This window comes from Odontomachus brunneus, unplaced genomic scaffold (genome assembly GCF_010583005.1).
Source record: "Odontomachus brunneus isolate Ranch 3 - 2012 unplaced genomic scaffold, Obru_v1 Obru_scaffold_138, whole genome shotgun sequence".
Classification (NCBI taxonomy): domain Eukaryota; kingdom Metazoa; phylum Arthropoda; class Insecta; order Hymenoptera; family Formicidae; genus Odontomachus; species Odontomachus brunneus.
In genome coordinates, this window is record NW_022639588.1 from 859,232 (window position 1) to 865,276 (window position 6,045).

The window sequence follows — 6,045 nt, forward strand, 5'->3', positions numbered from 1 at the left end:
ATTAAAGTGAAGAAACAAAACTACTATATATTTGCTGGAGCTATGAATGTGAGAAGATTTTTCTTTGTCAGGGGGAAGCCTTTAAAGAATCCTCTGAATCAGGAAATCCGGGACAGTTTGGCGGACTGGATAGGATTTGAAAAAAATTTAGGATAAAAGGCGGAAAAGTCCAGAAGGAAGAACGGAATGTCTGGTCATCGTATAGCTAAGCGCAACTATGCTTAAGAAAGCGGCAGAATCATCGTTTACTGAAAGCGATCGAAGTCACTAACGCAACGCGTTATTGTTCCACGCCGGCCTTATTTACGCGATCGCGAGGCCCACGGGGGAATGCAACGCGAGGAGAGAATCATCCGTACGCGAAATCCGCGTCGCTATTACGACAGGCGGATCGCGCATCCATGCACCGCGAGATTTTCGCAACGCACGAGCGCGATACATTATGACCGATGAGAGGGAGAAAGAGGAATAGAGATGCAGAGAGAGAGAGAGAGAGAGAGAGAGAGAGAGAGAGAGGAGAGAGAGAAGAGAGAGAGAGAGAGGCGCGCACACACCCTCAGTCGGTTTATTGGCCACGCCGATCGTTAACTGCGCGACGTATCCATGCCTCCGTTAGCTGGCTCCGTCCATGCGCCTTCACACTTTCACTCCCGCGTGCCACGTGGCCACAATCTCGGTTTTCCTTTTCCACCGCGATTAGAAAAGCGCCGTCTCTCCTGCGGTTCGGCACACGAAGGTGTATATCGGCGATATAGCCTCGCTATAAACGCACGCCCGCTATTGTGCCGCTTCCAGGAGACCGTTTCGCCACATCTACGCACGCACACGGTGGCGTGTGTGTGTGTGTGTGTGCGGCCACCTGCTCACCGCCGCTTCTACGGCGGTGTGCTGGTGTTGTTGTTGTCGTTGTGTCTCGCACGCCACAGGCGATTCGGGAATCTCCGTTTAATGACGCGCTTAGTACGCGCCGGTCACAGAGTTTTTGCGCCAGCCGAGCCAGCCGAGGAAAGCGAGTCGCCGTCGTCGCGGCGCGATCGCCGTGAGGCGTGTTGAAACAACGACAGTTCTCGCGAAATGAAAAGGAGCAAAGTGCGCGTTTTAAGGGGAACGAGAACGAGGTGACTGAGATAATATAAAACCAGCTAAGAAAAAGAAAATAGAAAGAGACTTCAGCACCGACGCGTAAATAAACGTATCTTTGCGCCCGAGGCATAAAGTTACTCACGGGTTTTCTCCCATCTCGAACACACACATTGTCTTGCATTTCTGTCCATATGGAAAGTTTCCTGGTATCTAATTGAAATCCAGAAAATAAGTTTGGATGGAGTATGAGAGTATCATTTTGAAATTCTCGGCTACGTACGGAAAAGTACATACTGCATTCAAGTTCTAATTGTTTTATAAGTTTATATATCCGCAGGTCATCATCGCAGCAAGTTTATCGTAAGTAATCAAATTTATTTAAAATATGTTCAGAATCCTATTAAGTTTAACATTTCAATCAAGAATATTAATAAATTCAACACGAAATATTAAAGGCTCCATGATATAAAACGTAGAGTCTATAAGAGTCGTACACCAAAATTAAATTTAATTGAAAAAATTATTAATTAATTTTTCTTTATAAAGTTATTTAGCCCAAGGCTTTTATGAACTCTTCATTTATAATTTTTTTTATTAAATGAAAGCAAAATTTCGTTTTACTTATTACACAAAGTCAAACCAATCTTTTTCTTCAATAAAATTTTAGAATATTTTCTTGTAATAAATAATAAATAAAAGAGTGACGCCAACATGTGCTCTATTTCTGGGCAGTGAACTTACCAGGTCTGTAAATATGAAACCGGAATTTGCCCATAGATGGCCCTAGCTGTCAATGTAGTTATCGTCAAATCGCGTCATTGGCGCCATTTCCTTGTTGACATCTCTGACAAAGATTTTCAACTCACAACAATACAAGTTTCATACAGCATAGTTTGTAATAGCGTTGAACATGTCGAATTTTGTGCCTGGAAACTACAATTTACGGACAGCACTGATTTTTTGTTACCATTTGAAGAAAACTGCTGCAGAATCGCATCGAATGCTTGTCGAAGCTTACGGTGAGCATGCTCTTGGTAAATCACAGTGCTTTGAGTGGTTTAAAAAATTTAAAAGTGGCGATTTTGACGTGAGAAACGAAGAACGTGGAAGAACACCGAAAAAGTTTGAAGAAGCTGATTGCAAGTATTGTTGGATGAGGATGACACTCAAACGCAACAACAACTCGCGGATCAATTAAATGTGACACGAGAAGCCGTCTCCATACGTTTGAAAGCCATGGGAAAGATCCAGAAGATGGGAAAATGAACTGAATGAAAGACAGCAGGAAAACCGACTTGCGAAAAGTGGATATATTTTGAGAATCCTAAGCGTAAAAGATCATGGGTAACTCCAGGCAAACCATCGACATCGACTGCAAGACCAAATCGCTATGGACGGAAGACAATGCTCTATGTTTGGTGGGATCAGAAGGGTGTGATCTATTATGAGCTGCTAAAACCTGGCCAAACCGTTAATACTGAACGCTACCGACAACAAATGATCGATTTGAATTAAGCTTTGCGTGAAAAACGACCAGAATATAAAAAAAGGCAACACAATGTGATTTTGCTTCATGATAATGCACCATCACACACAGCAAAACTGGTCAAGGAAACGATTGAGGCGTTTAATTGGGAAATACTTTCGTATACGGCTTACTTACCAGACTTGGCTCCGTCTGATTACTATTTATTTGCATCGATGGGACACGCACTGCTAAGCAGCGCTTCACTTCTTACGAAAATCTACGAAAATGGCTCAATGACTGGTTTGCCTCAAAAGAGCAACAGTTTTTTTTGGTGTGGCATCCACAAATTGTCAGACAGGTGGGAAAAATGTATAGCTAGCGATGGGCAATACTTCGAATAAAATATTTTTTATCATTTTTATACAATAAACGTGTATTTTCTATACAAAAATTCCGGTTTCATATTTACATACCTGGTATAATAGGTGCCAAATTAAAGGCCTTGATGAGCCGATTACAAAGATATAAGTTTTAGAGCCGCCCAATATACCGTTCCTACGGTCCAAAAAGGTTCCAAATTTTAGGCTACTTTCTTTATGTTTTTTTTTTTCATTTCATTTCATTTCAAAAATTGAATTTTGTTTGATATAGTTTTTAAAATAGTTAAGCAAAAACAATTCGAGTATTTTTAATGTTTTTGAGTAGGTTAAGATGCATTTTCTTATGCACTTCATGTTCCAAAATCAACCAAAAGTTAATGTTCCAATTGGAATTTTCTACTTCCGGTCAGTTTGAAACATGGAATTTATACTATTAAATCCTTCATTTAATTTTATTAAATGTAACATTTTGAATTTTTAAAATCCGTTAAGTTTTGCTAAAAAAACATCAGTTTGAAAGTAGCCTAAAATTAGAGACTTTTTTGGATCATAGTGTTGGAACGGTACACTGGGCGGCTCTAAAAAATTTATATCTTTGCAATCAACTCATCAAGACCTTTAATTTGGTGCCCATTTTAAGTACATTTTTCACATAATATACATCATGAGCTTCTCTAAAATTTGTGATGAGTATATTTTAAGGCTATTATCAAGAAAATATTCTTTGTCGAAGATAATCATTACTTAAAAGAAGAAAAGTAAACTTAGTAGTTGCTTCTCTCAGTAGTAGAATAATATTTTTCTGTGTATGCGATTAATTGATTCGCTTGTTGCTTTGAAATCCCATTGTTCATGTTTTCCTGCGTACTCGAGTGTGTCTCGAAAGGAACAGCACCCTTAATGCTGATTGTTCACGCAATCGCAATGTATACTTTTATTTTCAATTTGAATCTTAATTCGCTTGAGAAAGATAGAGGAAAGAGAGAGGGAGAGAGAGAGAGAGGGAGAAAAGAGAGGGAGGGAAAGAAAGAAAGAGAGGGACTACTTAGATTCAAGTTAGAAACGTAATGTCTCAAAAACACGCAATTCTAATTGGTAAACCGAAACCATTTGCTCTTCCCGATGTTTACTCGAAGATTTCTCTCCTAGTTTTTATTTTGCATTAGAATTGAATATGAAACATTTTCAATATGTACATTTTATAGTTGTAAATATTCACAAAAAATGTAAATATTCAAAATGTTTAAAATATTTTTCTTTCTTTTTCTTCTACTGAATTCGGTGGTTAATATGAAAATGAGATTCACCGTTTGACTACAAACGCATATTAACTTTATCCACTAAACAAAAAAATGAGCCCAAGTTTTCAAACATATTTCTGTTTTGATTCATATTTAGAATAAGAACGAGACTGCCAATTACTATCGTAAAGTGCGGCATCCTATGTTGGGTGAAATTTTGGAACATTTTGACCGGAATTTATGCTGCGTCCAGAAAAATTTAGAGACTTCTGCGTTATCACTGGAGATAAAGCGACACATGACGATTAGCAAGATGAGATTGAGGCATGTCTAATACGTGCAATAATGCGGCATATTGCGTAGAGATAAACGGCGCTTTCCGCGCTTTTCGCGGAACGAGATATCATATCCGCGAGGAGTGCTTCCCTGCCGGTCGTCGCATAATCGTCGTTCGCAGGGGGAAACAGGAGCGAGTGCCAATAGGAGAGCGCGATGCTTATGTCGTATTCTCGTTTGACGACTTTGTGCGTGCGGGGAAGGAGGCGGGGGAGTAAAGACGCTCGCTCCCGATAGCGATAAACGGCGTATCGGCGATTCCGTCCCCTTTTTCCTTTCCTCCCTGAGCGGCTCTCCGCCGTCGTTCCGTTGCATAATGCACTAATGGCCTTCTACGTAGCCGATACGTTTTGATTCTCCTGTGGAAAGTTTTCTAGGAAACGCTATCGTTAATCCATTCACCGTTTACGCCCGGATATTGTCGTCAGCTAATCAAAATCAGGATCGACATTCTAGGATGTCTCGAGAGGAACAGCACTCGTGCAAACCTGAATACCTTCTGCATATATTTTTGAACGACGTCGGACGTTTCTTGGTGGACAAAGGGACTTCCCGGCATACAAATTTCCGACGATTTTCCCAGATGCAGCATAGATTCCGATTAGAATGCCCGAATGTTTGTCCCAAAATTGATTATCTCGTTACGATACTAGTTGCGAATAACATTCCCAAACATGACTTCTCTGACTCAAATCGAAACTGAAATACTATGAGAACTAATATCGCGCCTTTTTTCAGTCAGTAACGACTTTTTGGGTCGGTATATTTTATGGTATCAAAGAGAATTTAATTTTCATACTAATTATTGTGTATTTAAAAAAGAATAGACATAGTGATAAAAACAGTAAAATATTTTCTAAATTATAAAATTATTTGAATTGTAAAAATTACAACAAAATTTTTTTAATTGTTTGAACCGTACAGAATTATAGCCGAAATTATTATATATTTGTTTCAGAATATTATCCACGCATTTTACTATAGAATTATTGTGCTTGTTTAAATATTTTTTTATATCATATATATTACATAGATCGTCAAACTTATTAACTTTTACTATTAACTATTACTATTAATTATTAACTTACTATTTCTATAGTAATTTATAAGTTATAATTTTAAATTATAATTATAATTATTATTAATCATTATTATATAATTCAAGGAAATTAAGAACTTAAAAATAATTTAAACACTTTAGGTATAAAAATATTTCTTAAATTAATATATTAAATTATAAAGTATAAATATTTTAAAATATTATATATTAGGTGAAGTAAAAAGTTCTGAGCGTTTTTTCGCTTTATTTCGACGATGAAATTAACATAGTTAGGATTATCCGATTTCGATCAAATATGCGCCGTTTTGTTCGATAACTTTTGTCCATTTTGAAGGCAATTTCATAATTCCGCGATTGAAGAAGTCCTCGTCCCTATTGGTAAAAAACTTGACCAGCTCATTTTCACAAGCCTCTCTTGAGGCCAGTTTTGTACCATCAAGAAAATTTTGCAAATGCTTGAAAAGGTGATAATCGCTT

General features: G+C 37.9%; 1 long non-coding RNA gene across 1 annotated transcript in view; it reads left to right on the plus strand.

The window, feature by feature from the left end:
• The first annotated feature begins 920 nt into the window (after positions 1 to 920).
• Positions 921 to 6,045, plus strand: part of LOC116850244 — a 17,746-nt gene continuing 12,621 nt past the window's right edge. Inside the window, exon 1 of the long non-coding RNA XR_004379291.1 lies at positions 921 to 1,443. This is a non-coding gene — a long non-coding RNA (uncharacterized LOC116850244). The remainder of the gene's footprint in view (positions 1,444 to 6,045) is intronic.